The following is a 15,702-nucleotide window of genomic DNA, read 5'->3' as shown; positions in this document are numbered from 1 at the left end:
ATTAATTGGTCAGTGAAGATACAGATTTTAAACCAAATATTACAGTGTCATGTAATATGGGTAAGTAACTGGCTCTATTGGGGAAATGTAATTCAAGGACCAGTTAAAGGGAGGCAAATAGTCTCTTGTGGCATCTTAATCCAAAAGAAAGGCTAACTGGAGCTATGACATTGCTGGATACTCAGTGGAATAATCCTCCAGGAGAGAAACCCAGCTCCCCTGCTCTTCAGCATTCTTATGGTACAAGAGTGAGAACAGCCTTGGATACAGGATATAAAAAGACAGCACTTAGCCAGCAGATCATTTTTATGAAAATTACAGCTGTACAGGAAATTATCTGAGGATGCTGGTGGCTAGCACCTGGTGATCCTGGGATAGATTTGACTCAGACTTTTGGAGAAAAGAGGTCCTTGCATCAGTCAGGCAACCTTAGCTATTGGGAACTTTTACTGGTAAAAACTTTGCATTGTGCTCTAATAAAAAAAAAAAAATCAGTGCCAATAAGAAAAATAGTTTATCAGTAAGTGCTTGCTGAATAAAATAAGCAGTATCCTTGTATGTAGACTAATACAGGTAACTGCATTCCTTTCCACCCACCCAAATATGAGACTGGAACTCTTTTTTTTTTTTCATATTTCCTATATAACAGTTAATTTGCTGTACTAAACTTCACAATAATTTATTATTTTGGTATTATCCACATTTCCTGAGGTTCCATTAGAGGTTAAATAAACTGTCCAGTATTATATGGATTAATTAGAAGATCTGTAATTTAAACCTATATATACCTGATTCCAAAGCCGACATACCCTCATTTTGATTTGTCAAGTGTTAACTTTAGAAAACTCCATGTAGGTGTACTCAGTTGTGCCTCTTTTAATGCATTTTAAAACCCCCAAATTTCTTTTTTGAAAGTGGAATTCTTCACTTTTGCTCTACCAGTTCTCCACTGTCACGTGAACACAGTGTTCCTCTCACTTTGTCACTAACCTCAGGTTTATAGGATTGGTAGAGCGGCAAGAAGAGCTGGAAAATGAGGAGGGATAAAGAGATTTTCTGTTCCATCTATCTAGAGCAAGTTTGGAATCTGAGTGAAGGTTGAAGTGAGAGTGGAGTACAGAATACCATGGATAACATCTCTTAATTTTTGAAAAATGGTTTCAGGAAACCCTGTAAACCAGAGTACTGGGAGAAGATTGTGTGAAAAATTCACAGGTGTAGAAGGGAGGCGTGGCTTGTCTCAGTTACTGTATATTGATCTGTAAACTGTGAATAATGAAAGGGATTTACAGTCTGGTGGTTTTTGGACTCTGTTTAGCCAAGAAATTCTTGGTTCAAGCCAAATATTACTTTGATATGTAATGAAATAACAAAACGTAACTGTTCTGTTTCTGTTATTATTTGTTTGAAAACTCTACTGAATGTTCCATTTTCATGATTTTTCTTCCTCAGACATCTTCAAGTCGATGATTTTGTATATCCTTCCTTAATACAGTTTAAGATTGGTAATTATGTTTAAAATTAAATTTCATGACCCTTGAAATCGAAGGGCATGTTTTGACCTTCTCCATGGCTTTACTCAGTGCCCAACAAACAGCATTATGTGTTTAGTAACTACTCACAGTGTTGGGTGAAAACTGTTGATTGATCATCTGCTGAAGGGAGAAGTGTGTACAGTACCACCTGCATGCCTTGATTCTGGATCTAACGCCAACCTCTGCCCTCATTAGGTGGCTGGCTTATCCATTATTGTATCTATGATACCTACTTTGGTGCCTGAAATCTAGCACACTCATATAAATGTGTTGGATGAAAGGACGTTTCAAGCCTCCAACTGCAAATTAGTTTCTGTTTGAGTTTGAAATGGGGTTTTATGGCATTTGGTAAAGTCCAGCAGCATCCATGTAAAGTGCTTGACATGGAGCCTGGTAACACACATATCTAAGTTTTTAACTTATTTAATCATCATGGCAACCCTATGAAGGAGGTACAGTTAATATTCTATTTTACAAATGAGGAGACTGAGACAAAAAAGGTTTTATGCCCAAAGGTCACATAGTATATGGCAGAGGATCAAGAGGTCTGACTCCAGTATGTGTTCCCTAACCAAAATGTGCCTTGCAGAAGGAATTTTAACTTTCATATTCTTTGACCCTTCAGCCTAGGTTTTTTTAACTTTTGGAGAAGGAGCAGTCTCTACCCTGTTTGGAAATCCATGAAGTTTCTGATTTGGCCAAGTATCTCCTCGGTTTCAGACTCTTTGAGGTTTCTTGATGCCTCACACTGGCTGGCTTGCTTGCTTGTCTGGGTTACTGACAGGCTGCTTTCTCTTGACCTCTGGAGCATGCGTATTTCTTACTCCCACTCACATATCTGGACCTCTGATGATCGATGTCTGACATTTTATTCTCAAATTATCCATCACCATTTTACATCCTATAGACTAAATACTCAATAACTATTAATAGTCTATCTATGCATGCATGCATCCATCCATCCAACCATCCATCCATATGTCTGTTGTGGAAAAACTTCCACTCTACCCTTTTTCTGGACATACGTAACATTACACAATCATTTACAGGCTCAGTAGTACTGACAAAGATGGTATGACTCCTGTTTAGGATCGGTATGCATTATCCATGTGTGTTTCAGGCTGATGTTTTTAGCCTGTAGTTCTAAATGACACGGAGAGACTAAAGAAAAAAGATATTTACATTTCTTATAAGGAAGTTCATAGTTAATGTAGAGACCAAGATGCCTGTTGAAACAAAAGTTTTTGACTATTATATCAAAAGCAAGATTTCACATATGAATACAGTTTTCAGTTTATGATTTCACAAAATTTTTAAAATTATTCTCAGAAACAAGCTCTGTTAACAGTGTGATTGTTGTTACCAGGAATTAGGAATAGTGATGGAATATCTCTGAAGAACCTGGAAATAAGGAAAATATTCTTTTTTTTCTCCTAGTATTAGTTTTAAAAATCAACATTTATTAGATAAAGGAGATAAGCAGAGTCACCCACAAGATTTAATTCAACCTTGATAGATTACATCACTGTATTTAAAAAAAAAGTGTCAAAATGGGGATTGATGAGCCATGAATATAGAAATAATTATTCACAGAGAATAACTTTAGAAATAACTATTTTCCCAAGTACTGTCCAAAAGAGAGGGCCTTAAAAAAATGAACTTGGACTATTACAATCGCATTGGCAAGATCAAGCCTTGCTATTATGATGTTAAAACATAAGCCTATGTGAATCTGATACTATTAACACTTCAATTTGACTAACTTATTTTGTGCTGCTTCCCCACTTCACCAGACAAGCTAATTATGATTTGGCTTCCCTTGTGGGTCTGCAAATAGGAGGGAAAGGACTGATTGTACAGCTTTCAGTATACTGGGTTATGGGATAGTTATTATATTAGTTGTATATTTTGGGTTGCAAGTAACAGAAATCTACTTGAACCAGTTTCAACAACAACAACGACAACAAAACAGTAAAAACCAACTTAACATAAATCCATGAATTGATAATGACGATGTGCTGAGGGAAATAAAGTGTGTCGTGGAATTTGTGGGCTTGCGTGCAGACAGGTCTCAGGAGTGGGCTAAAATGAGAAACTGGGAAGCCACAGAGTACCCATAAAAGCCCCTCTCTCCAGCTCTCATTTTTCTTATCCACATGGATGCTTCCTTTTTCATTTTCTATAAACAATTACTTCTGTTTCTCTAGACTACATGGGAATTGTAAGATTACAACTTTGTATTTCCTTGGCACACATGTCTTTACAGTAAGCCATACAAATAGAAACTATTCTGTTTCCTTTCTTTTTCCTTATTGAGGTATAATTGACTTCGTATTCACTGGTCCACAGACTGAGGGCTTTCCTCTTGTGTGCACCTTAGATGAGACTCCCATGCAGCTTCCCTAAACCCCGCTCTATCTGGTTTGAATTGACCAGGGTGGCCTTAGCCCGGGAACACCAAAGCACTCCACTCGTGGACCCTAATAAAGACGTGTGCCCCTGGTCCTGCCACTCTCTCTGCCTGCACCTCACCTTGGCCTCCCCATATGGCCCCTCGAGGTGTGCCACATACCTGTGAGTCCAGGATGTGTGAGTAATACACTCCTCTGTTTTAGTTTCTTGTGATCTTTTGCTGAATCATTGTTGGCATCACGTTATCATGTACACATACACACCGTACGCAGAGAGAGCTGATGGCTACTCTGAAGCTTTATTAAGTTACACAGTCTTATATAGCAAAGAAGAACGACAAGGGAAATGGTTAACAGGCAGTGTCTGGCTCAAGGTCAGAAGACCCTTTATGTTTTGGTAAATCATGTTCGTGTTGGCACCAGCGAGCCTTACAGCTTATCAGGGCGGAATGTATGAGAAACAGCTGCTTAACAATATTCTTCTTGGACTCAGGCAGCTGTGCCTGTCTTAGGTTGCCCCCCTCTGGGGGTCTTACCCATCACTGGCTAACCAGCCTTCTCACCTCTGAGTCTGCAGCTTTTTATAACGTGTTTACCATTCCAGCCCAAGGCTCATTCCTTTGTTCCCACAGTCGGGGGCCTACAATCATGGCACACCATCTGACACCCTGGGGCTTCACTTAACAGGTGGTAATTTTTCATAATACATTTTATTTAATGCACTATATCCAAAATCTGATTTCTGCTTGTGCCAGTCACCATGTTTCAAGTGATCAGCAGCTACTAGTGACTGTTAGAAATATTCCAGTAGATCCAATACAAGATAGCACTAGTCTAGGGCAGGACCTAAGTATTATATTTTCTTAAAAAATCTATACAAGGTTCAAATCTATACTTAAATATGAGACCATTCTTTCTTCCTTTTTTCCCCCAGTGATTAGCAAAGGAAAAAAGTGTTAATTTAACAAAGTCATAGCAGGTATAAACTAAATAAGCTTATCAATGTCTGTAAAGAAAGCTTTCTTGAATATCTGTTGGAATCATTTTGAAACAATACATCAGTTTGGGGAGAACTGACATGTTAAACATTTTTAGTATTCTGACCAATGAGTAAGATCTGTCTCTCTAGTTCTTTGAGTTTTCTAAAATAATTCTTTCAGTAAAATGTTGTAATTTTTAGTGTACAGGATTTGCAAATTTCTGGCCACATTTATCCCTGCATATGTTATATTTTTTAATCTATTGTAAATTTTATTTTCGATTCCAATTTTCAATAATTTACTGCCAGGCCATTAAAATTAAATTATTTTGTATATTGATCTTGTCTCTTGTAATGTTATTAAACACACATAAAAGTTACAGTAGCTTTTGGATGTTTTGCCTCCATTTTCTTCATAGACAATTATGTTATCTGTGAATAAAGGCAGCTTTAATTCTGCCTTTCCTACCTGGATACCTCTTATTTCTCTTACTTTTGTTATTGTATTGGTTAGAAATTTCACTAAAACTTTGGAAAGAAGTGTTGAGAGTGGACATCCTTTTCTTCTTCCTGATTATAGATAGAAAATATTGAATCTTTCCATGCTAAGCCTGATGTAAGCTGTAGGTTTTTTGAAGATGTCCTGTATCAGGATTCGGATATCCTCTTCTGTTCCTACTTTGCTCAGAAGTTTTTTTCAGGAATGGATGCTGGATTTTATCAACTACTTGTTCTACTAAGATGATAATGTTTTTATTAGTGTTTGTGTTGGTTGGGTGGTGTTTTTAGTCTGATAATATATTGAATGATAATGACTGTTTTCTAATGCTTAATTAGCCTTGTATTCCAGAGATATACCCCATTTGACCATGATGTATTATGCTTTTTATATACTGTTGGATCTTATTTGCAAGTAATTTCCTGAAGATTTATGCATCTGTGACTATGAGGCATATTGGACTGTGGTTTTCTTTCTTATAATACTTTTGGTTTCCATATCAGGTAATACTAGCCTCTAGTATTATTTGGAAAGAATTGCATATTTATACCATTGTAGTGGAATTGTGTTCTTGATTTCCTTTACAGATTGTTTATTGCCAGTGACGTTTTCATGTTGATCTTATACCCAGGGATATTATTGGATTCATTCATTTTCTCTAAAGCTGTTTTATACTTTCTTTATTTTTACTTTTTTTTTTTTTGAATTATAGTTGGTTTACAATGTTGTGTTGATTTCTGGTGTATAACATAGTGATTCAGTTATATATATATTTATATTTTTCCTTTTATATTCTTTTTCATTATAGGCTGTTACAAGGTATTGAATATAGTTCCCTATGCTATATAGTAGGACTTTGTTGTGTATTTATTTTATATATAGTAGTTAGTATCTGCAAATCCCCAACTCCCAAGTTATCCCTTCAACCCACCTTTGCCCCTGGCAACCATAAACTTGTTTTCTATGTCTGTGAATCAGTTCCTATTTTGTAAATAAGTTTATTTGTGTCTCTTTTTTTTTTTATTCCACATATAAATGATATCATATGGTATTTTTCTTTCTCTTTCTGGCTTACTTCACTTAGTATGACAATCTCCAGGTCCATCCATGTTACTGCAAATGGCATTATTTTATTCTTTTTTATGGCCGAGTAGTATTCCATTGTATAAATATACCACAACTTCTTTATCAGTCATCTGTTGATGGACATTTAAGTTGCTTCCATGTCTTGCATATTGTAAATAGTGCTGCTGTGAACATTGGGGTGCATGTATCTTTTCAAATTAGAGTTCCCTCCAGATACATGGCCAGGAGTGGGATTGCTGGATCATATAGTAAGTCTATTTTTGGTCTTTTGAGGAATCTTCATACTGTTTTCCATAATGGAGGTACCAAGATACATTCCTATCAATAGTGTAGGAGGGTTTCCTGTTCTCCATATACTCTCCAGCATTTATTGTTTGTGGACTTTTTAATGATGGCCATTCTGACTGACGTAAGGTGATACCTCATTGTAGTTTTGATTTGCATTTCTCTGATAATTAGCAATATTGAGCATTTTTTCATGTGTCTGTTGGCCATTTGTATGTCTTCATTGGAGAATTGCTTGTTTAGATCTTCTTCTCACTTTTGGATTGGGTTGTTTTTTTTTTTGTTATTAAATTGTATGAGCTGTTTATATATTCTGGAAATGAAATCTTTGTCAGTCGCATCATTTGCAAATATTTTGCTTTATGCAGTCAGCTTTTTAAAGCAATTAAAATAAGAAAAATTATTTTTATATTAATCTCAACTTTTTCCTTTTTTTATACTTTCCAATTTTTGTATGTAGATACAAATTTCTTCCTGGTCATACTTCTTCTTGAAGAACTGTTTTTAAAATTTCTTGTGATACAGGTCTTCTGGCAATGAACTTTCTCTCTCTCTCTCATTTTATTTTCTTCTGAGAAAGTCTTGCTTTCTAAGATAATTTTACTGGTCTAAATTTTTATATTGATTATTGTAATTTTTTAGCACTTTGAAGATAACACTCTATTGTCTTTGGGCTTCTATGAATTGTACAGTGAACTATAAATTATTTCTAGTAGTAATACGAAATAATGATAAAAAAATTAGCACTTTTCTTGCTTACTATGTTTAGGTACAATTCTAATAGCTTTAAAATACTATTTTATATTTAAATATTAATTTTAAACATGGGCTTACCGAAGTGAATTTAAGTGTCTTGTGTACTTCTTGAAGGAGTAAACATGCATATACATATGCATGCATGCATGCATGCATAAATACATGCTAAGTAGAAAGACAAACGGCTAGTGTCAAAAATAGCAAAGAGAACTACTGTAAAAACTAAAGATTTCTTGTATAATCTAGAAAATGAATGGTTGTTGATGGTCTTAGTAAAATTATTTTTTGTAAAATATTTATAGGGCTGAAATCAAATTATAGTGGGTTATAGATTTAAAGGCAATTAAAGGGAAGACAGAGCAATATAAATTTATCTTTTAAAAAGTTTGCATGGGAAAAAGGAAAAGTATAAAAAAATGATAATTAGAGTAATTATAAAATGTATTAGTATGACATAATTATGAAGACAAATGCTAATTTTAAGAATTAATTATTTGCTTACTATGCTTAGGACTTTGCATATATTATATCAGTTAATTTATTTCAGTGTTATAATAATATTTTGATGGAAATTGTACTATCTCAGTTTTACAAGTTAGAAAACTGAGACCTGAAAATACTAAGTAGCCTGTCTATATTTTAAGAGTTTTGTTCAAAAAAAAAAAAAAAAATGTGATGTCTCTCTCTCTCAACACCCAGGAATACCCTAATTAATTGAGTATGGTTTTCTGTTTCTTTGTCTTGGTTGAGATAGATGAGCTTGACATCTTTCATTTAAAAAAATTTTTTTAACATTAAGTCAAAACATTTACCTTGTTATAACTGCCGTTTGAAGCATACATGGTAAAGCCAATTTGGAGAACAATTTGACAATATCTGCTGAAATTTATATGCTCATGTCCTTTTATTGCAGATGGGATTTTCCAAAAATGGTTGCCCCAATGTGATGATGACATTTTTCTATTAAAATTAAGGTCTATGTTTCATTCCCTGGCAACTAGACATCTGAGACCTTAGACATCATAGTGCAGACACAAGCCATCTATGCTGTGCCTTGTTTGAATATCTGACTCAGAGAAACCATGAGAGATAATAAAAAATTATTGTGTGTAGCCATGAGGTTTTGAAATAATTTGTTACCCAACAGTAGAAAACTAATTGCCTTTGTTTCAGTAATTCCACATTTGGTATGTACTCGGGAAGAACTCTTGCACAATAAGGTGTATATGAAATATTTGTTGAATCATAATTTGTAAGAACAGGAAACTTGAAAAATGTAGACTAAATGTCCATAAAGTAGGGACTGGCTAAGTAATCTTAAAATATGTATACTAGGAAACACTGTGCCATAGTTTAAAACAGCAACAACAAAAAAATACATTATGTGAAAAGTTTTCCAATTCACACTGTTGGATTAAAAAAAATTAGATATGGAAGGGAATATAACATTTATGTAAAACAAATATAAACATACCTCCAAAATAATATTACATATTTTCAACCATAGTGTAAAGTGAGTGAAAGGTGGTATATGACATAGACTAGTGCATAAATGATATAAAAATAGTATCATAAATTCAGCCTAATAAGAGTTAAGTAGAAAGATTTGGTGGCTTGTTCTGTGCCAGTATTGAGGTATGAGTCTCATATTATTTTATATATCTCTCATAATATCCTATGAAGTATATATTATTATCATGTTTTTTAGAGTAGATAAACTAGGGTAAGAGTATTTAATATGTGGAACAGCGACTAATCATGGTAGGTCAGCTACATAATTGCCTCTGGAGTCTAATTTCTGTCTGCTTGGTGTACATATGGACCCTTTTAAAGGTACAATCTGCTTCTAAAATGTATCTTTAATTAAATAATTTACTAAACCCACCTGGCCTTAGGTTCCTTATGCACAGTGCCAAGAAGCTAACTGGATGTATTGCATGGTACTGTTAACTCTGAAATTGTTAAAACACATTGTACTTTGAATCAAACTAAATGAACATTAAGTTACTGATCTCAGGTTATTTGTTGCTTTTTAAAAATTTCAGTAGATATTTCTGTTCTACCCATAGCTGGGCATATTCAAATCAAGGGTATTTGGAGTTCTTCCGAATTCTTTTTGAGGATTATGAAGAATGATGCAGAAAGTTTCCATGCCTGTTCTGAAAAGAATTTCCAAATGCTACTTGTGTGAAGCTTGCTTATTCATTGATACCAACTCCACAGGTAGATCCAACAGGTCATCCTGCTGAGTGTAAGCAGAGTTTGGGTAAAGCTTGATTCACATCTCATCACCACATGTCAGGGAACCAGACCTTCCTCTGTGGCAGCCTCATCAAAACCTTGTCCCAGCCACTTGGCTATGCTCTGGTTCTGTAAGAAGTGGCCTTATCATAGGTGGCATCCACATTTTGTATTGTTTGTTCCAGTTCAGTTTCTTTTCCCCTGCAAACTCAATGTGTCTGGAAAAGCCAGATCTTCCCTGGTCCTAAGTTAGTAGAACAAGGAGTTGGGGGGCAGGGATGGGGAAGGAGTTTTAAGTAGAGGGTGCTAGAAGAGCAGAACCCCAGGGATGTACAAGAGTACGAAGTAGTCAAGGAACTGTCGAAGATCAGGTTGGCTGGTTACATGTGTGTTTTTGTGCATATCTTATATGTGTATTTCATGCACATGGAGAGATACGAAGCAAGGGGCATAGGCAAAGGAATGAGCAGCAAATGATGAGGTTATCTCTCAGGACAGGAACCAGGTAATGTTGGCCTAAGGCACTAAGAATTTGTTATATTCAGATTCTTTGTAATGCATTGGTTCTCCTTAATTCTCAACTGCACTTTTCTTAACCAAATATAATTTAAGTCCCCATGAACGTTCAGGTACTCCAGTTTATCATCTTATGTCAATGCTATCCATCTTGTGTGTATAGGGCTGCACTTTGTCACTTGGCCATTATACTACCCATTAGTTTCCTCGAACATACTCTTTTCTATAATAACGAGACAGTGTCAGGAAATATTGTGGTAAGATCTTGATATATTTTTAACTGGAGGACTCCTTTAAAAAATGAGTCAATGATGAAGGATTATCTTGTACTGAAGGAAAAAAAAGTAGAAAGGTAATGAATCTGGACCTTGACATGCCATATATCTTACGCAGGGACACCCAAGAATTGTTGGAGAATGTTGAAAATATGCCAGAAATCACTGTGGCGGGATGGTAGCCAGGTTGACGATGATGCATTGTCATTTTACTTTTGGAAAATCCTGTGAGGCTCGCTATGGAGTCTGGCAATAGCAATTACAATTACTGTACTTCATTTTATTCACTTGGGCAAAATAATGTCATTCCACTTAAAACATACAAAATTACAAACTAATAATAAAGCTCTCTTAATGGCCCTTAGAGTGAGGAGTTAACCTTGATGATAAAGTGATGTAAGGCTTAATAAACCTTGTTTCTGGCTAAGTCCCAGAGAGAATGCATTCTATGTGATTCAGCTGTATGGAATCAATAATAACTGAGTGCCGCCTGGCGCTAGCTGAGGGTGAGGTAGGAGCGCAGCACTCACGCAGGTATGGAGATCACCCAGGCTTTCCCTGCCGCCTTCACGTGCTTCTTGCTTTGCTTTGCTTGTCATCAAATGACTTTCCTCTGTGTGAGCCTGAGCTGCTCTGGGTGTCTGTGCTTCCGCAGCAAGTGTGGTCTCTCCTAAGAAAACAAGTTAAGCACAGTTAAATGTTTTAGACATTTGTGTGCTAAATAACAACAGATCTTGGGTAAATATTTATAAATAGCCAATAGCAAGCTTTGCAGTAAATTGGGTAAATATACCAGAGTTATATTCAAAGATCCGTCGAATATAGAGAAAAGAAGATTGTTGAGCAACTTCCGTTAGAGCTGTCACTTAAAAATTTTTCAAAGCCTGGCTACTAGTGAAACATTATGACTGGGTAACATATGTGTTGTAGAAGTTTGAGGAAAGGGATTTGGGACCCCATTTAAGAAGGCACTTGCCTAACTAAATTCACTACATTTTCAGTCTTGTAGACTCAGGAATAAAAACTTTCTTGTGGAATTATTTAAGTAAAACTCTTGAGTGTGTGATGTACAAAATATACTGATGTGTTCATATACAATAAACTGTATAGAGTGTCTGCCGGTACATTCCCTGCACAATTTAAGAAGATAGCTTATCAGAATATTATTAAATGAGTCTAAAATTCGCATAAGGATAATTGGTTGCATGATCCAGATGTGTTAATGGCCTCATGCTGTAATATTTGAGGCAGGTGAGATTCTTGAATTAGCTTGACAGGTGTGCATACCTGTGGCCAGTGCTGGGCAACATCTGCCCTTTGCAGGCTGACCCATCAGCACTCTCACTGCTCCTTTGGTTTGGCCTATTTGATAGTCTTTCACTGGATATATTAGTCCTGTTTCACGTAAATCACAACAAAAGCACATTTATTATGTAAGTAATGACAATGGTTGGAATACAGTGAAATCTAAGAACCAGCATAACTGCTGAGAATTTATAGGCGTTGAGTAAGGGTCTCCGAAGAGGGGCTCTATGCTCAGAATTCCAGGCTGAATTTGGGATGTGGTAAAACACCAGCGTAATTTTGTGGATCATGAGACTAGAAGGGCTATGTGATCCACTTCTGTATGGAGCACTGGAATGTTAGACAAGGGGATTGTTCCATTAACTACCAAGTGGAGAAGAATACAGCATTTGCAGGATTTGCGGAAGAGTACAAGTGAAAAGATCAGCTTGGCCATGTATTTGGAGCCCTGTTGAGACTGTGTCTAGGACGGCAGTTGCCTGTGTGGAGGAGAGGTGACAGCTGGGAAGCAGAGAGGAGTTTATAACTCATCAAGGCTACCACGGACAGAAACTAAACTCTGATCAGACTTTTTCTTTTGAGGTCATGGTCAATTTAAGCATGGATATCTGTTATCCAGCCCAGGGAAAAGAAAAGGAAAAAGAGGAAATCTTCATTGGCTGAATTTAAACTTGAAATGACTGAAAAAAAATTCTAGAGTGGTCAAACTTACCATGATATTAACTAGATTAGTTTTCTACCTCTAGTCAGAAAAGAGTCTCAAAGTCAAGAAGTTAGTATAAAAAATTCAAGTTATATTTTGCCAATCAGAATTTGTGGCTTGAAAATCCACATCTGCTTTCTGTTTGCATATATGTATAAGTGGTTGTGGAGTTAGTACTGGGATTTAAGGCACGTAGAGCATTATAAAAAAGATGAGTTGTTGAGTTTTTTGAAGGCATAGAGAATTTGGATAGCTATAATTCAAATTTATAAAACAACTGTTCACGAATATTTCAGTATTACTGGTTTAATGACAATAGATATGCTGTCTTGATACAATTTTATGATGAGATTTGTAATCTAGAATTAATGTTATTGACTTTGCTGTTAGGTTACTTTAAAAATTCTGTTCGTTAAGTGTGTAATGTTTTAATGATGGCATGTGGAGAAGAGGAATTGGGACATTCCTGACCAAATTTTGAGCTATAGTGGCCTCAAGATAGCTTTAACTTCTTTATTTCTCTTATACAGCAATTTATACTAATTACAACAATTCATTTTAGCTAACACATGGGGAAACAAATAAAAATGTGGAACTATACATAATGAAATCGAATGTGATCATAAAATTTTAAAATAAATTTTAGTATGTGTGGTTCCATGCAGCTGCATATTCAGACTTTCCTTCTTTCTGTTTAGTTCCTCGAATAGTTCAGTAGGTTTTGTTATTTCCTGATCAGTGTGAATGCCATAGCCCAAACGATTCTGAGCAATTAATAAAATAGGAGAAATTTATTATCATATAAACTTCTTAGAAATAATACTGAGTTTTGAATCATTGGAAATAGTAATAACCAAATTGTATTTTATGAGACTTTACTAATAGACAATGTATGTTTCCATATTCTATTACTTGAATACTTGAGCAATTAGATGTCATTAGAAATGTTAGATTTGATCAAGGGTTTTAGGCCTAGTGCTTACCAAGCTTAGCTATGAATATTAGCTAACTATCTTTTAGATTTAGAGAAAAAAAAAAGAGTATTACAAGTGAGCTTGATTTCTTTTTTTAATCTTATTTGATTGTGAGATACCAGAAAGCAGGACAGTGAAAGTACAAATAGTAGCAGAAATGAGCAAATTTACTTAATCCAGTGTTTAAGAGAAATAAACACTTATCTAGTTCCTGCTATATGCCAGGTAAAATTCTGGACTCTGAGAAAACAAAATTATCAAGGTGCTGTTTGTTCTCACAATGAATTAAGAATGTGTTTGGAAAAACAGAATGCCGAACGTGATTTAGTGCAGCAGACACTATAAAAGAGGTGGTGCTCAAGGGACAGGAGGGCTCAGCGGACTTTGGTACCAAGTGAGCATGAGAGAGCTGACTGACCGTCAGTACAGAGTTGTCAGAAAAGAGATTTCCTCAGAAAAGGGCTGCACTTTCCAGGCCTTTTTACATCAGTGTGCCTTCTCTTGTCTTTCTTTAACCTTTGTTTGTGGCAACAAGGAAGGTAGCAAGCGCCTCAGGATGGAAGGAACAGGGTCCGTGAATCATCACTGATCAGGAGCATTGTAACTGGACTAACATGTGAAATATCAGTTCTCCACATTGGAAGAAAATGTATTAAAACAGCAAATACTACCCTAACTAGTCTACCAACTTCTACCTAAAAGGATTAAGGAATGCTTCAAAGTTGATTCCTTAATCATATATGAGTTTATTTTAAAGGCTTTGTATAGAAGAGATGGGGGGTGGAGTAAAGTGGACTGAATATATGTAGAAAACAGCATGAGTAAAGACATGGGAATCTGAAGAATGTTCATGTGGAATGTTTCCCATGATTCAGTATGTCTGCTGTATCTGGTATGAGGAGAGAGGTATGGCCTAGACTGGAGCCATGTTGCGGAGAACCTTACATGCACAAACTTGGGACTTTATGCTGGTCATTCTAATGTATGTTCCATAGAGCTTTAGGGTCTCCTTAACAATTGTGACTGCCATTTTCTTAAGGAAGAAAGATAAAGGAATTGGTGTTGGTTATGAGACTTGAAGGGAACATTGAACATTAATAATAGCAAGTGAGGAAAATGGTAAAGTGTGACCACTGACCAGGACAAGTATTTTAGAGTAACACTGGGGTTTAACTACAATTATGCATCAGAATTTGTTAGATTGCTCACAGATAGTTTTATTTAGCTGGATTAAGCAGCCATGATATGGAAATAGAAATACTGAAAAGGAAAACTGACAGAGGTGTTCTGGTATAGAACAAGTCAGTGTAATATAGAATAAGTTAAGAAGAGAAGCTATTCTGTGTTAAAAGAAACAAAAAAAAAACCAAGTCCTCAAACTGAAATGTGTTAAAATGACAAAGGTTGGCTTCTTGCTTTCATGTGTAATGTGGCTTGCGTGGTATTATAGGTTGAATTGTGTCCCCCAGAAAGATGTGTTGAAGCCCTTACGCCTGGTACCTAGGAATGTGACCTTATTTTGAAATAGAGTCTTTGCATATGCATTCTAGTTGAGATGAAGTCATTAGAGTGGTCCCCAATACAGTTTAACCAGTGTCTTTATAAAATGGCAGAGTTTGGGCACAGAAACACACACACACACACTCAGTGAACATAAAGAGACACAGGGAGAAAATGGCTATTTATAAGCCAAGCATGCCTGAGGCTATCAGAAGCTAGAGGAAGACAGGGAACAGACTTTTCCTGAGAGCCGCCAGAGAGAGCACAGCCCTCCTGACACCTGGATTATAGTTTCGGCCTCCAGATTTGTGAGACATGAGTTTTCATTATTTAAGCCACTTAGTTTGTGGCACTTTGTTATGGTGGTCCTAGGAAACAAATGCAGGTGGACTTCTATCTTTCTGTAATTTCACCAATGAAAGATGCTTTGAAATTAGCCTTCACAGAAAGAGGCATATAGGCTGCACACTGTTTCTTATCTGCCTTGGTGAGAAGGGACATGCATCACTTCCATTTGTAGTCCCAAAACTATGGACACATGGCCTGAATGTAATTGCAGGAGTGCCTGGAACATGTAGGAAAGTGATTTTTTTTGTATTTGGTGTACAAACATGGTCTTTGGTTCACCAGCCGTTGA

Source organism: Camelus ferus, chromosome 5, assembly GCF_009834535.1.
Source record: "Camelus ferus isolate YT-003-E chromosome 5, BCGSAC_Cfer_1.0, whole genome shotgun sequence".
Classification (NCBI taxonomy): domain Eukaryota; kingdom Metazoa; phylum Chordata; class Mammalia; order Artiodactyla; family Camelidae; genus Camelus; species Camelus ferus.
Note: the sequence above shows the minus strand (reverse complement) of the source record.